Source organism: Tursiops truncatus, chromosome 19 (genome assembly GCF_011762595.2).
Source record: "Tursiops truncatus isolate mTurTru1 chromosome 19, mTurTru1.mat.Y, whole genome shotgun sequence".
Classification (NCBI taxonomy): Eukaryota; Metazoa; Chordata; class Mammalia; order Artiodactyla; family Delphinidae; genus Tursiops; species Tursiops truncatus.
Window position 1 is genome coordinate 47484953 of NC_047052.1, and position 22886 is coordinate 47507838.

A 22886-nucleotide genomic window follows, 5' to 3' on the forward strand; every position below is an offset into this window, starting at 1 on the left:
ATAACAAGTCCAATGCAGCTCCATCTGGTTCTCCCACCACCCTACTTGGCCAAGGGTCCCAGCAGCTTGGGTGGTGGGAGAAGCACAGTGGCCAGGCAGCCCATCTTGGGAAGGACCTCAGCGTGCCCTTCAGGTAGGCACGGGGCACACACCCTCCCCACAGCCATGATGCCCAAGACTATGAAGGAGAAGCCCAGGAGGAGGTGAGAGGGGTGGTCTGCTAAACCTGGTGCTGCAAAAGTGGAAAGGAAATCAAAAAGGTGGCAGGAAAAAAAAAAGTGCAAACAAAAGGGAAAAGGGCAACAGCGAGAAAACAGGCTGAAGTACCTAACCAAGAAACTAAAGAGTTACCTGCAGAAAGTGGAGAAACTAAAACCAAGGACAATCCAGGCTCTGATGAAGAAGGAGAAAAAGAAGTCTGATTAATATCACATACCATGCCTTATCAGTGGTCCCTGTTTCCCTTCTTGTACAGTCCAGAGGAATACTTTTTTCAACTCCTTTGTAAATGCAAGTTGTTAGTAGCTCTAGAAACATTTTTAAGAAAGAGGAATTCCGGGCTTCCCTGGTGGCGCAGGGGGTTAAGAATCCTCCTGCCAATGCGGGGAACACGGGTTCGAGCCCTGGTCCTTCTTGCAGAGCAACTAAACCTGTGCGCCACAACTACTGAAGCCCGTGTGCCTAGAGCCCGAGCTCTGCAACAAGAGAAACCACGGCAATGAGAAGCCTGCGCACCGGTAGCTCCCGCCCGCCGCAACCAGAGAAAAGCCCGCACGCAGCAACGAAGACCCAACGCAAACAAAAAAAGAAAGAGGAATCCTACCTCATCCCATTTGTTAAGTGTAATTTTTTAAAAGCATACAATCATTTGCTAGTTGTTTTTTGTTTGCTTGTTTGTTTGGTTTTGGTACAACCAGAAAATAGTGGGATATGGAATACAGGAGATTAAACTGTCTTGGGTGTAGTTTTTTTTCTTTTTTTCGGTACGCGGGCCTCTCACTGTTGTGGCCTCTCCCGCTGCGGAGCACAGGCTCCGGACGCGCAGGCTCAGCGGCCATGGCTCACGGGCCCAGCCGCTCCGCAGCATGTGGGATCTTTCCGGACCGGGGCACGAACCCGTGTCCTCTGCATCGGCAGGTGGACTCTCGACCACTGCGCCACCAGGGAAGCCCCTGGGAGTATTTTTTGGAGGCGTTGGTGCTCACTCTCTCCAAACTTTGACCAGGATAGAGCTTGGAGGTATTGCTAGCAATAAAAAAGGTAAGAGCGTCCGGGGAGGATGGGAAGAGACAGAGCTGGATAAAGAGGTGGGGTCAGGTGCCACAGTGAGAAGGAAGGATGAGGCAGGTGGAGAGATACGATGAGGTAAATATGTACAGGAGGAAGAGTGAGGCACAGAGGAAGAAGAGGAGAGAGGGGAGAAAAGATGTAAATAGAAGCGACAAAGGCAAAAGGCAAAAGATGGAGAGAGGAGAGTCTGAGAGGGAAGAAGCCAGAGAGTTTGCAGGACGAGAAATGGAAGGAAGAGGATCTGGGAAGGATTAGTGGCAAGAGAAGGTGAGAGAGGGGCAGAGAGAGGACAGCACAGTCTTTGGAGCAGGCATGAGACAGCAGGAGTCGACATGGGAAGAGCAGAGAGCAAAGGAGAAACAGACCTTTGCCCTCCATGGGACTGACTGGAAAAACAAAGACTCATTAACACTGACCCCAAGACTGTGTCCAATTACTGTCCAGTGCATCCGCCCGTGGCCATGGAGGCAATCAAGCCTCTGAAACCTCAGTGAAGAAAATCAAGAAATCTCAAGCGTGAAGGTGATGCTCTGAGTGACAGGTGAAATCCTTTCCCTGCATCTCCACCATGTTCCCGCTGTGTGGGGATCCAATCGATAAACCACTTTCTCTGCAGGTGTGGTCTTTTTTTTTCCCCCTACAAAGAAACCTATGTATCAAATGGGAGGGTCTCAGCGTGCTCAGGTTCATCAGTCAGGATGTTCTTTCTTCCCTTCCCTTCCTCGGGGTCCTGATGGAACATCAATACACATCACACTAATAAAGATGTTAAAAAATTTTTTTAAAAAAAGTACACATCACAATTGTCCTTCCTGGGGGCTTGATTGACAGCTGAAGCCTCGGTGGTGGGACTTGAGGTGAGGGTGGGAGGAGGGTCCCAGGGGGTACAGAGGGCTGGTCCTTGTCATAAAAGATTTGTCTTGTCCCGACTTAGCTGAGATTTTATTTCTTCCTGGAGCTATTCTCTGACTCCCCAGTGTAAGGAGTCCCGATCGTGTCTTTCCAGTTCATCCTTTCTTTACTTACAATTAAACTGTCCATTTTCCCTGGGGAACTGTAATTTGGGGAGGACAGGATGGACTGCGTTTGCCCTGGCCTCAGTCCTAAGTACGGAATCCAACACATCCTTGGCATTTTTCTAAAGGACTACTCTCCTTTTTAAAACAAACAGGAATTTTAGACGAATGTCATTTCCCTCACTAACGGGGCCTGATTCAAAGAAGGTTAAATTCACAGGTGTCAGAAATAATGACGTGCCTCAAAGACTGATCACTAAATGTTATCCTGGTCAGAAACACCCAGTGCCCATCTAATAAATCCATGGGACCTGGCAATGGACGTTCAGTCACCATCTGGGGAAGAGATACACAGACTTTTCATCACCGTGCAGGGAGGAGGTACAATATTTGTCCCCTGTGATTTAAAGCCAGTAACGCAGAGCCTCACTTGAAACCAGGACATAAAAATAAATATTTAAATTAAATTTTTTTTAATTAAAAAAATTTAATAAAAATAAATAAAAGGAAACCAGGACACTGTAAGGGCTATGCAGTTAATGGGGACCAGAAAATCGTCTCTCGTGGTTCCAAAGAAGTTTCCATTTTTGACTCTCCGAACAGATTATAAGGAAATATTACCCCGGGGGAAAATGTAATCCCAAAGCCTTCACATACTTGGTTTTTTTTTTTAATTAATTAATTAATTTGTTTATTTTTGCCTGTGTTGGCTTTTCGTTGCGGTGCGTGGATTTCTCATTGCGGTGGCTTCTCTTGTTGCCGAGCATGGGCTCTAGGCTCGTGGGCTCAGTAGTTGTGGCTCACGGGCTCTAGAGCGCAGGCTCTGTAGCTGTGGCTGGCCGGCTTTAGAGAGCAGGCTCAGTAGTTGTGGCACACGGGCTTAGTTGCTCCGCAGCATGTGGGATCTTCCCGGACCAGGGCTCGAACCCGTGTCCCCTGTGTTGGCAGGCAGATTCTTAACCACTGAGCCACCAGGGAAGTCCCCACATACTCGTTCATGGCACTGAATTTACACACCTGAAAAAGGGCAAGATTACACACACACACACACGCCTGCACAATGCACGCACACGTGCATTCCTAGTTGAAGAATGCTGAAAGGTCTAAAGCATTGGCAGAGAAATGGAGGAGGAAGTGGGAGAAATGGCAGGTTCTCAGACTGTATAAATCTTTAGCCTTTTACTAAAGCAGAAAAAGATTTAAAACCAATCTCTAGAGATGCTTCTACCAAAAACAAACAAAAAAGTTAGCACATTTCAGACAATACATGCTGAATAACTGACATATTCGATATCACCTGCTATGACAAAGAAAAAATGGAAAATAATTTATAGAAAAAAAATGAACCTTAGATGAGCCGGGAGATTGGGATTGACATATATACACTACTATGTATAAAATAAATAACTAATGAGAACCTACTGTATAGCACAGGGAACTCTACTCAATGATCTGTGGTGACCTAAATGGGAAGGAAATCCAAAAAAGAGGGGATATATGTATACATATGGCTGACTCAACTTTGCTGTACAGCAGAAACTAATACAACATTGTAAAGCAACAATACTCCAATTTAAAAAAAGAAGAAAATGAACCTTATAATTATTTTTTAGGTCACTGGACTCTAATTGAAAGTCCAGAACTAATCCTTCACATTTGCAGTTGATCTTCAACAACATGTCAAGATAGTTCAATGGGGCAAGAATAATCTTTGCAACAAATGGTGAAACAAGCATATCTGCGTGCAAAATAAAGAAGTTGGATGCCTCATTTCACACCATATGCAAAAGTGAAGTCAAAGTGGGTCACAGACTTAATTTTAAGAGCTGATATTATAAAATTCTTAGAAGAAAATATGAGTAAATCTTTAAGACCTTGGGTTAAGAAATTAGTTCTTATTTATAACACTAAAAGGACAAATGACAAAAGAAGTTTACAGATTGGACCTTATCAAAATTTATGCTTTAATTTTCAGAAAATGAAAACTGCCAGAATGGGAGAAAAGTATTTGCAGGTCAGGTGTCAGATAAGGAACTTGTATCTAGAACATATAAAGAACTTTTACACTTCAATAATAAAATGACAAATAACCCAATTTAAAAGTGAGCTAAGGGACTTCCCTGGTGGCACAGTGGTTAAGATTCCACGCTACCAATGCAGGAGGCCCCGGTTTGATCCCTGCTCAGGTAACTAGATCGCACATGCATGCCGCAACTGAGGAGCCTGCCTGCCGCAACTAAGAGCCGGCGCAACCAAATAAATAAAGAAAGAAAACATATTAAAATATATTAACAACTCCACCATCCCAAGAGTCCCCATTACCTTTAAAAAAAAAGTGAGCTAAGAGGGAATTCCCTGGCGGTCCAGTGGTTGGGACTTGGCACTTCCACTGCAGGGGGCAGGGGTTCGATCCCTGGTCAGGGAACTAAGATCCCACATGATGCCAAAATAAATAAATAAATTTATTTATTTACCACAGCCAAAATAAATAATTTTAAAAATAAAAAATAAAGCACACTACTGAATATCACAAAGAAGAAGCAGATTCACAGATACAGAGAACAAATTAGTGTTACCAGTGGGGAGAGGCAAGGACAAAACAGGGTCAGAGGATTAAGAGGCACGAACTACTATGTATACACGGGGAATATAGCCACTAGTTTATAATAACTATGAATGAAGTATAACTTTTAAAAATTGTAAATCACTATGTTGTATACATGAAACTCATATAATATTGTACATCAACTATACCTCAACATTTTTAAAAGTTAAAAATAAAATGTCCAATTTCAACAAAAAGTTACGAGATATGCCAAGAAACAGAAAAGGGTACTTTACACAGGAAAAAAAGCAATCAGTAGAAACTGTCTTTCAGAGGTTTAGATGGTAGACTTACCAGACAAAGACTCCAAAGAGTATATTATGAATATGTTCAAAGAACGAAAAACAAGCCATGCCAGAAATTTAAAAGAAAGTTTGATGATATTGATCTATCAAATAGAGAATACCAAGAGAGAGTTAGAAATTGTTTTTTTTTCACAAGGACCAAATGGAAATTCTGGAGTTTGAAAGTATAATAACAAAATTTTAAAAAAACTCACTAGAGGGGCCCAACAACAGATGTGAGCGAGCAAAAGAATCAATGAACTCGGTGCTAGATCAATAGAGTTTAACCAATCTGAAGAAAAGAAAGAAAAAGAATGAAGAAAATTCAACAGGGCATCAGGGACCTGTGGGACGCTATCAGGTTTAGCAACGTACAAACATGGGACTACCAGAAGGAGAAGAAAGAAAGCAGCAGAAATAATAACAAGATCAACGTGGGGAGTATTGTCATCTTAACAATGTTAAGTTTCCTCATCCATGAACATGGGACGCCTTCCCATTGATTTAGGTCTTCTTAATTTCTTTCTGCAATGCTCTGTATACACCAAACAGGTGGATTTTTGAGCAGTACGCAAATGATACTTCAGTAAAGCTCTTTTAAAAAACAAGAATAGAAGGAAGTTTCTTGGGCGCTTACACTGTGTCCCACGGCCTGGACTGTCATTCAGTCAGCAGGACAATGAGTTCTTCTCTTCTAGAGATTGGATGTTCTTGATACTAATCAGAAAGTCCTAGACATCTCCCAGGGATTCATCTATATGCATATTACCCCCCCTGCATCAACCTCATGAATTTTCATGACTGGATTTTTCCATCAAACTAAGAGAACCAGGTCACGCCTCCTCCTCATTACTACAAAGCCTGCTTCCTACAGCCCCTGCTTATTCACTCTGCACCTAAGTGCAACCCCTGGGTGGCCCTGTGTGGTGTGCGATGTCCTCCTCCCCCAGGCTGTGAATATATGTGGCTTATATACTGCTATCATTCTCAATTGTGCAGTGTTGGGTGTTGTTTATTTGGTCCTCTCATACCGTTTAAGGTGGGCTGAATAGAAGATGATCAGAACAGTATGGCTATTTCCCTGATGATCCTACGGGTACTACTGAACTGTAAGGGATAGAATCAACGGTCCACTTCTCTGGCAACCTGCAGACCTCCATCCTCCTCCTAACATTGGGAATCTGCCATGACTCTCACTGTTTCTGTTCCCACACCCCGCACTAAAAAAAGAAAGAAAAAAACCACCTTATCTCTCCTTTTTCTTTCTCCCCCCACCACAGACCCCACCTTCATCTCTATCTCTCTCTACATCTATTTCTATCTCTCAGGCCTGGCATAAATTTCTCAGTGAGTCCAGGCTTTCACAGAAAGCAAGAGGTGGTGTTTCTTTGTTTTGTTTTTGTTTTCATTTTTTTGGGCCACAGAACACACCTTGTGGGATCTTAGTTTCCTGACCAGGAATTGAACCTGGGCCTCCACAGTGAAAGCACGGTGTCTTAACTACTGGACCACACCAGGGAATTCCACAAGAGGCTATTTTTAACACTCAAAGATTCTAGGAAAAGAGTCATTGGGGATCTCAGGTTAATGGAATTTCAGTGTTTGATTTTTTTTTAGGAGGGGAATACAGTAGAAATGTTTTAGTGTGACAACGCAAATATTATGGGTTGTATGTGAGTTTCAAAACTGAATGATCGGGACTTCCCTGGTGGTGCAGTGGTGAAGAATCCGCCTGCCAATGCAGGGTACACGGGCTCCATCCCTGGTCCGGGAAGATTCCACGTGCCGCAGAGCAACTAAGCCCGTGCGCCACAACTACTGAAGCCCAGGTGCTTAGAGCCCATGCCCCGCAACAAGAGAAGCCAAGCAATGAGAAGCCAGCGCACCGCAACGAAGACCAATGCAGCCAAAAAATTTTTAATTAATTAATTTAAAAAAACCTGAATGATCAAAGTTCACTGTGTGTACTGTGGGATTTCCACATTAGTCCTCTCATTATAGGAGTAAAAAGTTACTCCTATAAAAAAGTTATAAACATAAAATATGCAAAACTGGGAAGCTAATTCTATAGCATTATCCCTGTTTCCTTCTTGCCATTTTCCCTTGGCAAATGCATGGGACCCTGACACATTCCTATCTTCAAGGAAAAGCCATGTTTGTTCGTTAATTATTACCCCTATCCTAACACAAGAAATAGATATCCTTGCTGCTTGCCTTAACTTGAGTCAATTCTGTCACTGATACTTTCATTGGACGTAGGATCTGTTTCAGCTGATCATGTTCTCTCCCTTGCACCACCGTTACTCCTTTCTACCCAACACCAACCACACCTAATCCTTCCAGGAATGCACCTATTAACTATTTCTCCTATTCAAGGAAACTAGCAGCCTCACAAAATAAAAGAAGTGAAAAGGGGCTTCCCTGGTGGCACAGCGGTTAAGAATCTGCCTGCCTATGCAACGGACATGGGTTCGAGCCCTGGTCCGGGAAGATGCCACATGCGCGGAGCCACTAAGCCTGTGCGCCACAACTACTGAGCCTGTGCTCTAGAGCTCGTGAGCCTCAAGTACTGAAGCCCGCGTGCCTAGAGCCTGTGCTCTGCAGCAAGAGAAGCCACTGCAGTGAGAAGCCCGCGCACCGCAATGAAGAGTAGCTCCCGCTCTAGAGAAAGCCCGCACGCAGCATCAAAGACTCAACTCAGCCAAAAATAAATAAATTTTTAAAAAAGTGAAAAGGGGGTTAGTGATGAGGAATAAAAGGAGAAGAGGAGGTGATGGGTGATGGAAGGAGAGAAGGGAGAGGAGATGGAAAGGAAAGAGGAGGGTGAGAGCAAGGAAAGTGGGGAGATGGAGAAAAGGGGAAAGAGGAAGGGGAGAGGGAGGGGGAAGAGGAAGGAAACGGGAGAGAGAGAAGAGCTGTAATATTAACTATGTACCCAACACTGTGGTGAGAACTTTACACTGAATCACCTAATGGAGTCTCACCAAGTTTTAGTGGAAGGACTAAAAATAGCACCGTTTTACATATAAGAGAGCAAAAGTTCAGAAAAAGTTAAGTAAATTTCCCAGGATGTAACAGCTACTGAAGGTGAAAATGAAGATCAGACTCCAAATCCTAAATCTATACTATGCTACCCTTCAGGATGGATTCAAGCCATGCAGATGCCAACCACTAAAGAGATAATGTGATGTAACTGTAAGAATATCTGTTCCAAACTCAATCCTGCCCCCCCCAAATTATCCTTCATGAGCCTCAGTTTTCCCTTCTGTAAACGGGAGCAGCCAACTCCCCTTGCAAGATATTGGTGGGGATTCTACACGCTCATAAGGTGCTCAATAAATAAATCCTTTCTTCTCCAGTGGTATGTACTTGACCTGTGGTCAGACAGGCTTGGGATGCGTGGGGGAGAGCGAATTTGGACCTTCAAGTCACAGGACAGCAACCCTAAGCGAGGGAAAGGAAAGAGACACTTCAAAGATGATTTCTTCTGGCGCAGAGAATTCTAACCAGATTAAAGGTAAAAACTCGAAATCAAGAAATATCAGCTAATAAAAGAATGAAACAAAGCGACACAAAAGAGAATGTGCAGAGAAGGAAGCAATAGGCATTCGGGAGATCTAATTCTGTTAAATTAGTGAGAAGCCTTTGATGTAGAGAAAGACATTAAACCAAGAAACAAAATGCAGAGAAATACCCAGATTCAGACAAAAGAGCTGGAGGAAGTTCACTTTCTTTTGTTTCCAAAAGGGAGAAAAGCCACCTTCACAAATTCTCTCATTCCACCTCCCTTTAAAAACAAAAAGTCTATTGGATTTTCTGCATAACTAATTACATCATCTGGAAAAGGAGAATGCCACAGTATATTAAAAGATGACTATACCATATCCAAGTTGAATTTTTCTAGGGAAAGAAATGTGGGCTCAGCATTAGAAAATCTAGCAATTACATCAACAGATTAAACACAAACATCACACAAAATCAGGAGCGCGAGAGAACATGATTCAGTTTTTCCTCCATCAGCTGAGGGGAAGTTTTAATTTGGTGTCACTGACTCACAGAACTAAAAGTGACAGCGATAACAGCTAACATTTACAGAACACTTACAATGAGCCAGGAATACGCCAAGAGCTTTACAGGCATTATCCATTTAATACTCAACCTTTCATTCCCACTGCAATCCTCTGAGCAAGATATTATTTATTAACTTTTTTATACAAAAGGAAATGAAGCCTCAGAGAGTTGATATAACTTGCCCAAGGTCACACAGTAAAGTAGCCGAGCTAGTTTTTGTTGTTGTTCTTGCTTTTCAGCAGTAGAATTGTTTTTTAAAAAATAGCATCTTGGGGCTTTCCCGGTGGCGCAGTGGTTGAGAGTCTGCGTGCCATGCAGGGGACATGGGTTCGTGCCAAGGTCTGGGAAGATCCCACATGCCACGGGGCGGCTGGACCCGTGAGCCGAGGCCGCTGAGCCTGCACGTCCGGAGCCTGTGCTCCGCAACGGGAGAGGCCACAACAGTGAGAGGCCCACGTAAATAGAATCTTATGTCAAAACCCTCTGTATAAAACAAAGCAGAACTGTGGGTGAACACCCTTAAGGCAGTGCAAAAACACTGATAGTTATCATTAAGAAACATACCTTGAATTCTTCTGCTAAAAGTACCTCTACCGGTTAGGCTGCTTTGATTACTCCTGTGCCCCCGTGCTCAGAACGGCACCTGGCACATAGGAGGCATTCAATAAGTATTCCTGAATGGGGGAAAAAAGAAAAAAAAACATATGTATACACACACATACACATAATCTCAATAGTTATTTAAATATATTTGATAAGCTTTAAATAACTCCCCATTATTAAATAAAGCATCTTAAAATAGAAACAAAATATTCCTTTAACTTGCTAAGAAATATCTTTTCCAAATCCACATCCAACATCATAAGTCATGGTGAAACACAAGAGAAACACAAGTAAAGCAAAAAGCAACAAAACATAAAGCTCCTAACACAAGGGCGCCACCTTTAGGAAATTTGACATAATTCACTAGGACAGAATGAAGAAGCATAATACATAAACATTCAAAAAGAAGATAAAATATTAATACTACTTTTTGTTGGTGGAGTTTTTAGCTCTTAACATTATGTTCAGAGGGATGTGATTTCATCATCACTATATTTCTTTTTTCTTGTAACTTCTATCTTCAATCTATCCTAAGTATACCTTTAATATACTCACCTGCCTTGTTTTATTTTTTTTTTTATTATTATTTTTTTTTGCAGTACGCGGGCCTCTCACTGTTGTGGCCTTTCGCGTTGCGGAGCACAGGCTCCGGACGCGCAGGCTCAGCGGCCATGGCTCACGGGCCCAGCCGCTCCGCGGCATGTGGGATCTTCCCGGACCGGGGCACGAACCCGTGTCTCCTGCATCGGCAGGCAGACTCTCAACCACTTCGCCACCAGGGAAGCCCAACCTGCCTTGTTTTTGTTAGCTGGCTATAAGCTCCTGGAGAGGAAAGACTGCTGGATTGGTACCTGGGTATTCAGGGTGTATAGCAGGGAAATTTACACCTAATAAACAAATGAATGAGTGCTGCACTTGCGGGTGCTGTGGAGGCAATAAACACCATTTCATAGGGACTGAAACCAAGCGCAACCCTTTGGGACTCTCCCCATGTCCCCTGTCTCTTGAAGTAAAAAGACTTTGCTTCAGGCCGCCCCTGAGTCTCAAAAGGCTGGCTCAAGAGTTAATGATTAGGAAAATGTGAACATGTAGTAACAAAGAAAAACTGTTGGGCCAGGAACCTGGTAACAATTTAAACAGTAGGTCAGCCATATAGCAGAGTCACAGGAGTTTTAGTTCCCCCCTAAAGGACACAGATAACAATGTCTGATGCATATTATTGGTTTTTTTTACAGAAACCAGACTTTCACCAGATGGAAACTGCTAACTAGAAGCACATGGACCCCAGACTAATTGAGACCAGAAGGTTGATGATGTTGATGCCCCAAATATCCTGTTACCTCACTACCAACCAATCAGAAGAATGTCCACCAGCTGAGCAGGCACCCTGCAACCCACAACCCTAAAGTTGCCTTTAAAAACCCTTGCCTAATCAAAACTACAATGAGGTACCACCTCACGCCAGTCAGAATGGCCATCATTAGAAAGTCTACGAATAGCAAATGCTGGAGAGGGTGTGGAGAGAAGGGAACCCTTTTACACTGTTGGTGGGAACGTAAATTGTTGCAGCCACTATGGAAAACAGTATGGAGGTTCCTTAAAAAACTAAAAATAGAGTTGCCATATGATCCATCAATCCCACTCCTGGGCATATACCCAGAAGAAACTATAATTTGAAAAGATACATGCACCCGTATGTTTATAGCAGCACTATTTACAATAGCCAAGACATGGAAACAACCTAAATGTCCATCAAAGTTGAACAGATAAAGAAGATGTGGTGTGTATATATATATATATATATATATATATATACACACAATGGAATACTACTCAGCCATTAAAAAGAATGAAATAATGCCATTTGCAGCAATGTGGATGGACCTAGAGATTATCGTACTAAGTGAAGTCAGAAAGAGAAAGACAAATACCATATGATATCACTTATATGTGGAATCTAAAATAAGATACAAATCAACATATCTAGGAAACAGGAACAGACTCACAGATATAAAGAACAGACTTCTGGTTGCTAAGGGGGAGGGGGTTTGGGAAGGGATGGATTAGGAGTTGGGATTAGCAGATGCAAACTATTATATATAGGATGGATAAACAACAGGGTCCTACTGTATAGCACAGGGAACTATATTCAGTATTCTGTGACAAACCATAATGGAAATGAATATCTAATATTATATGCATGTATGTATGTATAACTGAGTCACTTTGCTGTACAGAAGAAGTTAACATTAACATTGTAAATCAACTATACTTCAATAAAATAAAAAATTTAAAAATTTAAAAATTAAAAAAAAAAAAATCAAACCTTGCCTGAAAATCATCAGGGAGTTCGGGTCTTTTGAGCACTAGCTGCCCATTCTCCTTGCTTGGTGCCCTGCAAATAAACACTGTACTTTCCTTCACCACAACCTGGTGTCAGTACATTGGCTTTGCTGTGCATCGGGTGAGCAGACCCAAATCCAAGTTCAGTAACGATGTACAACACATTTTAACAAATTCTAAAAGCACAAACCTTTACGTTCTCAAGGTGTTTCTTCTCTATTATTAATGTGTGAGGGACGTTTCCCGCCTCAACCCCCATCCTCAGGCCTGGGAGGGCAGGCATCAGTGCCCACTACATAAAATCAGGAGGTGTATGGTGCCCACCTGGGCTCATCTCATAAACGGTGATTGGTCATTCCAATCAAAACTCTATTCACTCTCTGAGAACTCATCAAGTCCTCAAAACTTCTAACTCTTTTGCTACTTTTCCCCTTAAAATTTTTAATAGACTTTATTTTCTTCAGAGCAGTTTTAGGTTCACAGCCCGAGTTCAATCCCTGATTGGGGAACTAAGGTCCCACAAGCTGCATGCCAAAAAAAAATTCCATACACATAGAAAAGTTTAATGAATAGAACAACACATACCCATATACTCCCCACCCAGGTCAAACAATTATTAACTTTTTGCCATATTTGCTTGCTCTCTCTTCCTCCCCACCCTGCCACTCGTACTGTGGTTGAATCCTTGAAAGTAAATTTAGACATCATGACTTTTCACCCCTACACATTTCAACATGCATCTTCCAAGAATAAGGACAATCTTCTATAGAGACACAATACCATTATCACATATAAGAAAATTAAGTCTCTGGAAACCCAAATCTCTACACGTTTCATTAAAATGTACATCTCACTTTCATTACTTTAAAAACAATACGGCTGTTACTTGCAATAAGTTTTCCATCCCTGGTAGCAGAAACTACTTTCAATAAGCATTATAAAAATAAAATGGCAAGAGAGGACAAAATTATCATAATCATCAAATTAAAAAAGAACAAAAAGTTAACAATAGTTTCATAATATCATTGAATATATATCTTTGTTTGAACATTCCCAAATGTTCCAAGAATGTCTTCTGAAGCTTATTTGTGTTTTAACTAAAAGGCAATCTAGGTCCATGCACTGCATTTGGTTGTTATGCCGCTTTAGCTTTTTTTTTTTGCAGTACACGGGCCTCTCACTGTTGTGGCCTCTCCCATTGCGGAGCACAGGCTCCGGACGCGCAGGCTCAGCGGCCATGGCTCACGGGCCCAGCCGCTCCGCGGCATGTGGGATCTTCCCGGACCGGGGCACGAACCCGTGTCCCCTGCATCGGCAGGCGGATTCTCAACGACTGCGCCACCAGGGAAGCCCCGCCTCTTTAGCTTTTTAAATTTAGAATAGCATTCACAATTTTCTGGGGCAAGACTTAGGCAAGAGGGCACATTTTAGAGTGTCACACACATCACACACACACACACACACACACACACACACACACACACACAGATCTGGCACTCGGCAATGGTTCAGGACAATCCAAAACCCTAAGCATCAGTTCTTGTGTCTAACACCAGTCAGGCCTCAGAGAAATACTTCTCCACAGCCCTTGCCCTATGTTCTTGAAACAAATATAAAGTCCTGTGAGTTGCACCGTTATCAAAGCCAGAGATAAACACTCTGTCAAGCTTTGGAGGATGGGAAGGAGTTGAGTGACAGAAGCACTTAGGTAAGAGAAGAGAGGAATTTTCCTCTCAGATGAAAGAACACCGAAAGTTATTGCATAAAGAAATATTTCCCATCAGTGAAAAGCATTCTCTCTCTCTCTCTTTCAAATAGTCCAAGTTGTGATTCTGGAGGGATTCATAAATGAGTTTGATTTTAGTAGTTGCTCAAGGTAGCTGTGTGGGGTTGAATAGTGTCCCCCCCAAATTCTTTTCTACTCAGAACCTCAAAATGTGACCTTATTTGGAAATAAGTTCTTTGCAGACATAATCGGTTAAGATAAGGTCATACTGAATATTACAGTGGGCCCTAAATCCAATGACTGGTATCTTTATAAGGGGAGGAGAGGACACACACACACACACACACACACACACACACACACACACACACAGAAGAAAGCCATGTGAAGATGGAGGCAGAGATTGGAGTGGTGCAGCTATAAGGCAAGGAATGCCAAGAGCATTCTTTAATTTCTTTCAGCGATGTTCTGTTATTTTCATTGTACAAATCCTTCACTTTCTTGGTTAATTCCTAAGTATTTTATTCTTTTTGATGCTATTATAAATAGAATTGTTTTTGTAATTTCCTTTTCAGATTGTTCAATGTTCGCGTATTGAAATGAAACTGATTTTTGTGTGTTGAATTTGTATCCTGCTACTTTGCTGAATTCATTTGTTAGCTCTGAAAGTTTTTTTTTTTTTTTGAAAGGTTTTTTTTTTGTGTGTGTAATCTTTAGGGTGTTCTACATACAAGATCATATATGCAAATAGAGATAATTTTACTTCTTCCTTTCCAATTTGGATGTCTTTCATTTCTTTTTCTTGCCTAACTGGTCTGCTAGAACTTCCCTAGTACCATATTGAATAGAAGCAGTGAAAACAGACATTCTTGCCTTGTTCCTGATCTTACAGGAAATGCTTTCAGTCTTTCACCATTGACTATGGCACTGTGGATTTTTCATATATGACTTTAATTATGTTGAGGTAGTTTCCTTCTATTCCTAGTTTGTTGAGTGTTTTATCATGAAAGGATGTTGAATTCTGTCAAATGCTTTTCCTGCATTAATTAAGATGATCATGTGTGTGTTTTTTTTTCTTTCATTCTGTTGATGTGATATATTACATTGATTGACTTTCATTTGGTGAACCATCCTTACGTTCTAGGAATAAATCTCGTACTTGGCCTTGGTTTATAGTCCTTTTAATATGCTGATAAATTATGTTGCTAGCATTTTCTTGAGGATTTTTGAATCAATGTTCATAAGGATATTGGCCTGTAGTCTTCTTTTCTTATAGTATCTTTGTCTGGCTTTGGTATCTGATTAATGCTGGTCTCACAGAATGTGTTAGAAAGTGTTCCCTCCTCCTCAATTTTTTAGTAAAAGTTTGAGAAGAATTGGTATTAGTTCTTTTTTAAATGTTTGGTAGAATTGACCAGTGAAGCCATCAGGTCAAGGGTTTTCTTTGTTGAGAGATTTTTCTTATTGCTGATTCAATCTCTTTACTAGTTACAGGTCTTTTCAAATTTTCTATTTCTTTATGATTTAGTCTTGGTAGGTTTTGTGTTTATAGGAATTTGTCCGTTTCATCTAGGTTACCCAATTTGTTAGAGTACAGTTATTCACAATCCTCTCCTATAATCCTTTCTGTAGAATCGGTAGTAATACCCCCAGTTTCATTTCTGATTTTAATAAATTAAGTCTCTTTTTTCTTAGTCCATATAGGTAAAGGTTTGTTAATTTTGTTGACCTTTTAGAAGAACCAACTTTTGGTTTCACTGGTCTTCTCTACTGTTTTCTATTCTCTATTTTGTTTATCTCTGCTCTAATATTTATTATTTCCTTCCTTCTGTTAGCTTTGGGCTTGTCTGCTCTTCTTTTTCTAGTTCCTTAAGTTGTAAAGTTCGATTGTTGATTTAGTATCTTTCTTATTTTTTAATGTAAGCATTTATAGCTATAAATTTCCCCCTTAGCATTGCTTCCACTACTTCTAATTTTCCCCATGATTTCTTCTTCGATTTATTGCTTGTTTAAAAGTGTTGAAAAAAAAAAAAGTGTTGTTTAATTTCCACAACTTGGTGAATTTTCCAGTTTTCCTTTTGTGATTAATTTCTAACTTCATCCCATTATGGTCAGATAAGATAAATACTTTGTACGTATCTTTTAAATCTGTTGAGACTTCATTTGCCACCTAACTTATGGTCTATCCTGGAAAATGTCCCATGTACACTTGAGAATAATGTGTATTCTATTGTTGTTGGGTAGAGCCTTCTGTATACGTCTGTTAGAGTTAGTTGTTTTTGTGTGTTAAGTCCTCTATTTCCTTACTTATCCACTGTCTAGTTGTTCTATCCATTAGCATGAATGGAGTACTGAAATCTCCAACTATTACTATTTCTCCTTTCAATTTCAGTTTTTGCTTTATATATTTTGATAGTTGGTCATTAGGTGTGCATATGTTATAATTTTATATCTTCTTGCTGTAGTAAACCGTTTATTAATATATAATGTCCTTCTTTGTCTCTTACAAACTTTTGATTTAAAGTCTATTTTGTCTGATACCATATAGCCACCCCACTCCCTTTTGTTTAGTGTTTGCATGAAATATCTTTTTCCATCCTTTCACTGTCAAGCTGTTTGTGTCTTTGGATCTCAAGTGAGTGTCTTGTAGACAGCGTACAGTTGGATCATATATTTTTACCCATTCTACCAATCTCTATCTTTTGATTGGAGAGTTTAATCATTTACAATTAAAGTAATTACTGATAAGGAGGGACATGCTTCCGTCATTGTGTTATTTGTTTTCTGTATGCTCTTTAGCTTTTTTGTCCCTCATTTCCTGCATTACTGTCCTCTTTTGTGTTTAGTTGATTTTTTGTAGTAAAATGTTTAAATTCCTTTCACATTTCCTTTTGTGTATATTCCATAGCTGTTTTCTTTGTGGTTACCATGGGATTACATTTAACTCCCTAAAGTTATAACACTCTAATTTGCATTTATACCACCTTATCTTCAATAACACACAAAACTCTGTGCGTTGACAGCTCCATCCCCACCCCCTTTAGGTTATTAATGTCACAATATTACATTTTTAAATATTGTGTGCCCCCTAAATAAACGAATAATTATTTGTAATGCATTAGTCTCTTCAATAAGGTAGAAAACAAGACTTAGAGTTACAAACCAAAGTTACAGTTATACTAGCTTTTACTAATAATTGGGGTTTTTCTCTTTAAATGTACTAGTTCCTTAAATCATGTAGAAAACGAAAAGCACAGTTACAAACCATTGTTACAATACTAGCTTTTATAATTGCCCATGTATTTACCTTTATTGCGATCTTTATTTCTCCATACAGCTTCAAGTTACTATCTAGTGTCTTAATTCTACTCTGCAGGACTCACTTGAGCATTTCTTGCAAGGCAGGTCTAGTAGTCAGGAACTCCCTCAGCTTTCATTTATGTGGGAATGTCTTAACTTCTCCCTCACTTTTGAAGGACAATTTTGCTGGGTATAGAATTCTTAGTTGACAGGTTTTTTTCCTTTCAGCCCTTTGACCCTCTGTCTTCTGGCCTCCAAAGTTTCTGATGAGTAATTTTCTGGATATCTTATTGAGCATCCTTTGTATGTGATGATTTGCTTCTCTCTTGCTGCTTTCAAGATTCTCTCTTTGTCTTTTGAAAGTTTGATTATAATGTGTCTCAGGGCGGCTCTTTCTGAGTTCATGTTACCTGGAGTTTGTTGAACTTTCTGTATATTTATATTCATGTCTTTCATGAAATTTGGGGATTTTTCAACCATTATTTCTTCAAATATTCTCTCACTGTGCTCTCTCTCTCTCTCCGTTTTCTAGGACACCCATGATTCGTGTGTTGGTTTCCTTGATGGTATCCCACAGGACCCTTAGGTTGTGCTCACTTCTTCAATCTTTTTTTCTGTATCTCATACGTGATAATTTCCATTATTTATATTCAAGCCCACCAATTCTTTCTTTTGCCTGCTCAAGTCTGCCTTCGAAACCCTCAACTGAATTTTTCACTTCAGTTATTGTACCTTTCAGCTCCAGAATTTCTTTTTGGTTTCTTTTTAGGTTTTCTATCCCTTTATTGATATTTTCATTTTGTTCACACATTGTCTTCTTGACTTTCTCCATATCTTCCTTTAGTTCTTTGAGAATTTTAAGACAGTTGTTCTAAAGTCTTTGTCTAATATATCTGCCATTAGGTCTTTTTCAAGGACAGTTTCTGTTAATTTTTTTTTCCTTTGAATGGCCATACTTTCCTGTTTCTTTGTATGCCTTGTGATTTTTTTTTCGTTGAACACTGGACATTTGAATCTAAGGAAGTGGTAATTCTGGACGTCAGATTCTTCCCCTCCCCCAGGGTTTGTTGTTTTTATTGTTTTCATGGAAGTTTCAGGTTGTTGTTGTTGTTTTGATTGTTGTGGGCTGTCTCTGTGCAGAGGATCAGCCTGAGGTGTAAACTTAAGTTCTTCTCAGGTCTTTTCTGAGCCTCTTCTTGGATATGCACTGTTGCTTCCTAATTTTCCCCATATGTGTAGTTGTTTTTCAATGTCCTTGTTTTTAATGTCTGGCTCTCAAAAGAGGAAAAAGTAAAAATGAACGGGGGAGAAAAGGTACCACCCAGGTAAGTCGCCTGGAAGTCAGTTTAGCTGGAGAGAGAGGGGCTCACAACAATGGGGGAAGGTGCAACAACCTCAGCTGCCCACCTCTTTGTCTGCGATCAAAGGCGGCAATCAGGGCTTCCCTGGTGGCGCAGTGGTTGAGAGTCCGGCAGGGGACACGGGTTCGTGCTCCGGTCCGGGAAGATCCCACATGCCGCGGAGCGGCTGGGCCCGTGAGCCATGGCCGCTGAGCCTGCGCGTCCGGAGCCTGTGCTCCGCAACGAGAGAGGCCATAACAGTGAGAGGCCCGCGTACCGAAAAAAAAAAAGCGGCCATCAGTGATCAGAGCACAGATCCCCGACATTTGGAGGACAGGGTCCTTGCTGCCCTCTAGCTCCCACAAGCTGCATGCAAATTGCTCCTGGAACACAACATAGCAGCCTGTCACACGGCTGGGGGTGTTGGATGGGTAGCTGCTACTGTGCTGAGAGATGAGATTGACTGAAATGAACCGCAATTTACCATCAAGCTTTCCTCTGGAAGTTGTTAAGCCTTCAACAGACTCCAGAGTTCCAAAACAGTTATATCAGACAGACACTGCCAGTGCAACTGTTGTCCAGGTGGGGAGACAGATTCCTAGTGCTTCTTACTCTGCCAGCTTCCCACTGTTTGCCATAGTTATTTAGGCTGAACAGCTTAGATCGGTAGTTCTAACTACAAAGTAAAAGGGAATTTGTGGGGCAAAGGAGCATGTTAAATGACACCACAGGGATACGATCAGTGAAATCCAGACTGCAGGAACTCTGAAAGACAGTGACCTAGCTTTGTCAAAAGTTCATTTTAGTGGAATAAAAAGAGACAGGAAGGAAGCTACAGCTTAAAAGAGACTTAAACACACAAAATCAAGTGCAATGTGTAAACCTCACTTGGATCCTGACTTGAAAAGACAAGAAAAGATATTTTTATGAGACAGGTAAGGAAATCTGTTCATTGATTGGCTATTTAACCATACGAGGTATTTTAAATTCTATTAGACATGAGAACTGAAACCATGCATTTCAACATGACTTAATGGTTTGTTCCAAGAAAGTCTTGCCTAGAAGGATAAGTCTGAAAAAAAATAAATAATTCATTAGTTACCCCCGGAAATGCATGCGAACCAATTTATCTAAGCAAACAGTTTATTCACCTGGGCAAACAGCTCCCCTTTCAGGATTACAGATTGCTCACGTAGGCAAAGAACTCACTTATTACACTACAGTTTGCTTATCAAGGCTTGTTTGAAGACTATCGTTTCGTTGTGTTCACCAACCCTACATTATTGTGCCATAATCGTTGCTTAATCTTATCCAGTTCCTTGCTTTGAAAAATCCATCTCGGGCTTCCTTGGTGGCGCAGTGGTTGAGAGTCCGCCTGCCGATGCAGGGGACATGGGTTCGTGCCCCGGTCCGGGAAGATCCCACATGCCGCAGAGCAGCTGGGCCCATGAGCCATGGCCGTTGAGCCTGCGCGTCCGGAGCCTGTGCTCCGCAACGGGAGAGGCCACAGAAAAATCCATCTCAAGTAGCCTTACTTAATTTTCCCCTTTGTGGCACTACTGACATTCTGTGGTCTTTGTGAGAGCCAACTGTTAACAGGTATAATAATATTTTTCTGGCATGTTTATTTAAAAGGGGGGCTTAACATATCTGGACAAAACTGTAATTCAAAAAGATACATGCACCCCAAAATTCATAGCAGCACTATTTACAATAGCCAAGACATGGAAGAAACCTAACTGTCCATTGACAGATGAATGGATAAAGAAGATGTGGTGTATATATACACAATGGAATATTAGCCATAAAAAAGAATGAAATAATGTCATTTACAGCAACATAGATGGACCTAGAGATCATCATACTAAGTGAAGTAAGTCAGAAAGAGAAATACAAATAGCATGTGATGTCACTTACATGTGGAATCTAAAATATGACACAAATGAACCTATCTATGAAACAGAAACAGACTCACAGACACAGAGAACAGACGTGTAGGTGCTAAGGGGGAGGGGGTTTGGGAAGGGATGGATTAGGAGTTTGGGATTAGCAGATGCAACTATTATATACAGGATGGATAAACAACAAGGTCCTACTGTATAGCACAGGGAACTATATTCAATATCCTGTGATAAACCACAATGTAAAAGAATATAAAAAATAACATGCATATATATATATATACATATATATATATATATATATACACAACTGAATCACTTTGCTGTACAGCAGAAATTAACACATTGTAACTATACTTCAATTTAAAAAAACAAAAATATACAACTATACTTCAATTTAAAAAAACAAAAAAAAGGGGGGGACATATTTTTGAAGAAATATACTGAAGGACTTACAAATTTCATGAAACAAAGTCTGAGATTTGCTTCAATGTAATATGGGATGGAGAGAGGTGGGGGCATAGAAGAAATAACATCGACCATAAGTTGAAAATTGTTGAAGCTCATTGGTAGCTACATAGGGTTTCCTATACTATTTTTGTCTACTTATGTATATGTTTGAAATCGTCCAAAATAAAAGATTTTTTTTTAAGTTGAGAGTTACTTTTTTTTTTTAAATAAATTTATTTATTTTATTTATTTATTTTTGGCTGCGTTGGGTCTTTGTTGCTGCGCACAGGCTTTCTCTAGTTGCGGTGAGCGGGGGCTGCTCTTCGTCGTGGTGCGCGAGTTACTCATGGCAGTGGCTTCTCTTGCTGCGGAGCACGGGCTCTAGGTGCGCGGGCTCAGTAGTTGTGGCGCACGGGCTTAGTTGCTCCGCGGCATGTGGGATCTTCTTGGGCCAGGGCTCGAACACATGTCCCCCGCATTGGCTAGCGGATTCTCAACCAGGTGGATTGTTCCCTGTGCCACCAGGTAAGTCCCCAAGAGTTTTTTTTTGTTTTTTTGGGGTTTTTTGCGGTACGCGGGCCTCTCACTGTCGTGGCCCCTCCCGTTGTGGAGCAAGGCTCCGGACGCGCAGGCTCAGCGGCCATGGCTCACGGGCCCAGCCGCTCCACGGCACGTGGGATCCTACCGGACCGGGGCACGAACCCGCGCCCCCTGCATCGGCAGGCGGACTCCCAACCACTGCGCCACCAGGGAAGCCCCGCAAGATTTTTTTTAAGTGTGCTACTCAAACCACATCATTGGAGCTATGCTTGATCTTCCTCTCCTACCCTATTAGCATATCGAACCTTCAAATTTCCTCTAGAATCTGACCATTTCTCATGACCTCCACTGCTACTTCCCTGGTCCAAGCCACCACATTTTCCTGCCTTGGTTATTGCAATGGTCTCTACGTTTCAACCTTTGCTCTTCCCCAATCCCCTTTTATTCTCAACACAGCAGCCAGAGAGATCCTTTTTAAAAATAAGTCTAGGGAATTCCCTGGTGGTCCAGGGGTGAGGCCTTGGCACATTCACTGCTGGAGCCCAGGTTCTATCCCTGGTCGGGGAACTAAGATCCCCCAAGCTGCGCAGCGAGGCAAAAAAAAAAAAAAAAAAAAAGGCTAAGAGTCAAGGTCAAAGTTCTTACAACGGTCTACAAGGTCCTACAGTCTCTATACCAACCCCTTTCTCTCTGACCCCTTCCCCTAAGACACATGCCTTGGGCCCCTCTACCCCGTCTACTCCAGCCACATTGACCTTTCTGTTCTGCTAAGGCACCAGGCACACTCCTACCTCAGGACCTTTGCACTTGCTGTTCCTTCTGATGCCTTCTTCAGGTCTTCACACAAATGTCCCCTTCTCAAGGAGACCTTCGCTGACCACCCTATATAAAACTGAACCATCTTCCCCAACCCAGGCACTCCCTCTTCCCCACCTGTTTTCTCTCCTTTGCACTCATCGCCATCATATGTCAAACTTTACAGTATTTAGTGTCTCCCTCCTTAGAAAACAAGTCCCACATGAGCAGGGATTTCTGTCTATTCTGTCCCTGCAGTAGCCCGAGTGACTGGAACAGTGCCTGGAACAGAATAGGTGCTCAGTAAATATTTATCCAATGACTTTGGTCACTATTGTCTTCCCTACGGTGTCCTCGGCCACTTCACGATTCCTCCAGTGTTCAAATTTAGGTGCTAAATCCAGATGGGATACTTGGGAAAGCAAGTTTGAATTTTTAAAAAATTATCCTAGCGGAAGAGAGGCAGGGCCTTAGCACTGCAGTCTACAGCGGTGCATGGAAATGACGCACCGTGGAGCAGAACACTGTGAAGGGTGCCTCTGGGGTGGTGGCCCCCAGTGGTGGACCCAGGTCTTCAGACAATGGCATTACCCATAAATGATCTAGTGTGCCAGCAGATTGG

General features: G+C 41.5%; 1 long non-coding RNA gene across 2 annotated transcripts in view; it reads right to left on the reverse strand.

Moving 5' to 3' along the window:
* LOC117309185 (uncharacterized) overlaps positions 1-22886 on the reverse strand; it is a 56005-nt gene that overhangs the window by 22499 nt on the left and 10620 nt on the right. For both annotated transcript variants that reach the window (XR_004523450.2, XR_004523451.2), the window contains 2 exons: positions 9831-9940; positions 1707-1927 (listed from right to left, as the gene is read on the reverse strand). This is a non-coding gene — a long non-coding RNA (uncharacterized lncRNA). The remainder of the gene's footprint in view (positions 1-1706; positions 1928-9830; positions 9941-22886) is intronic.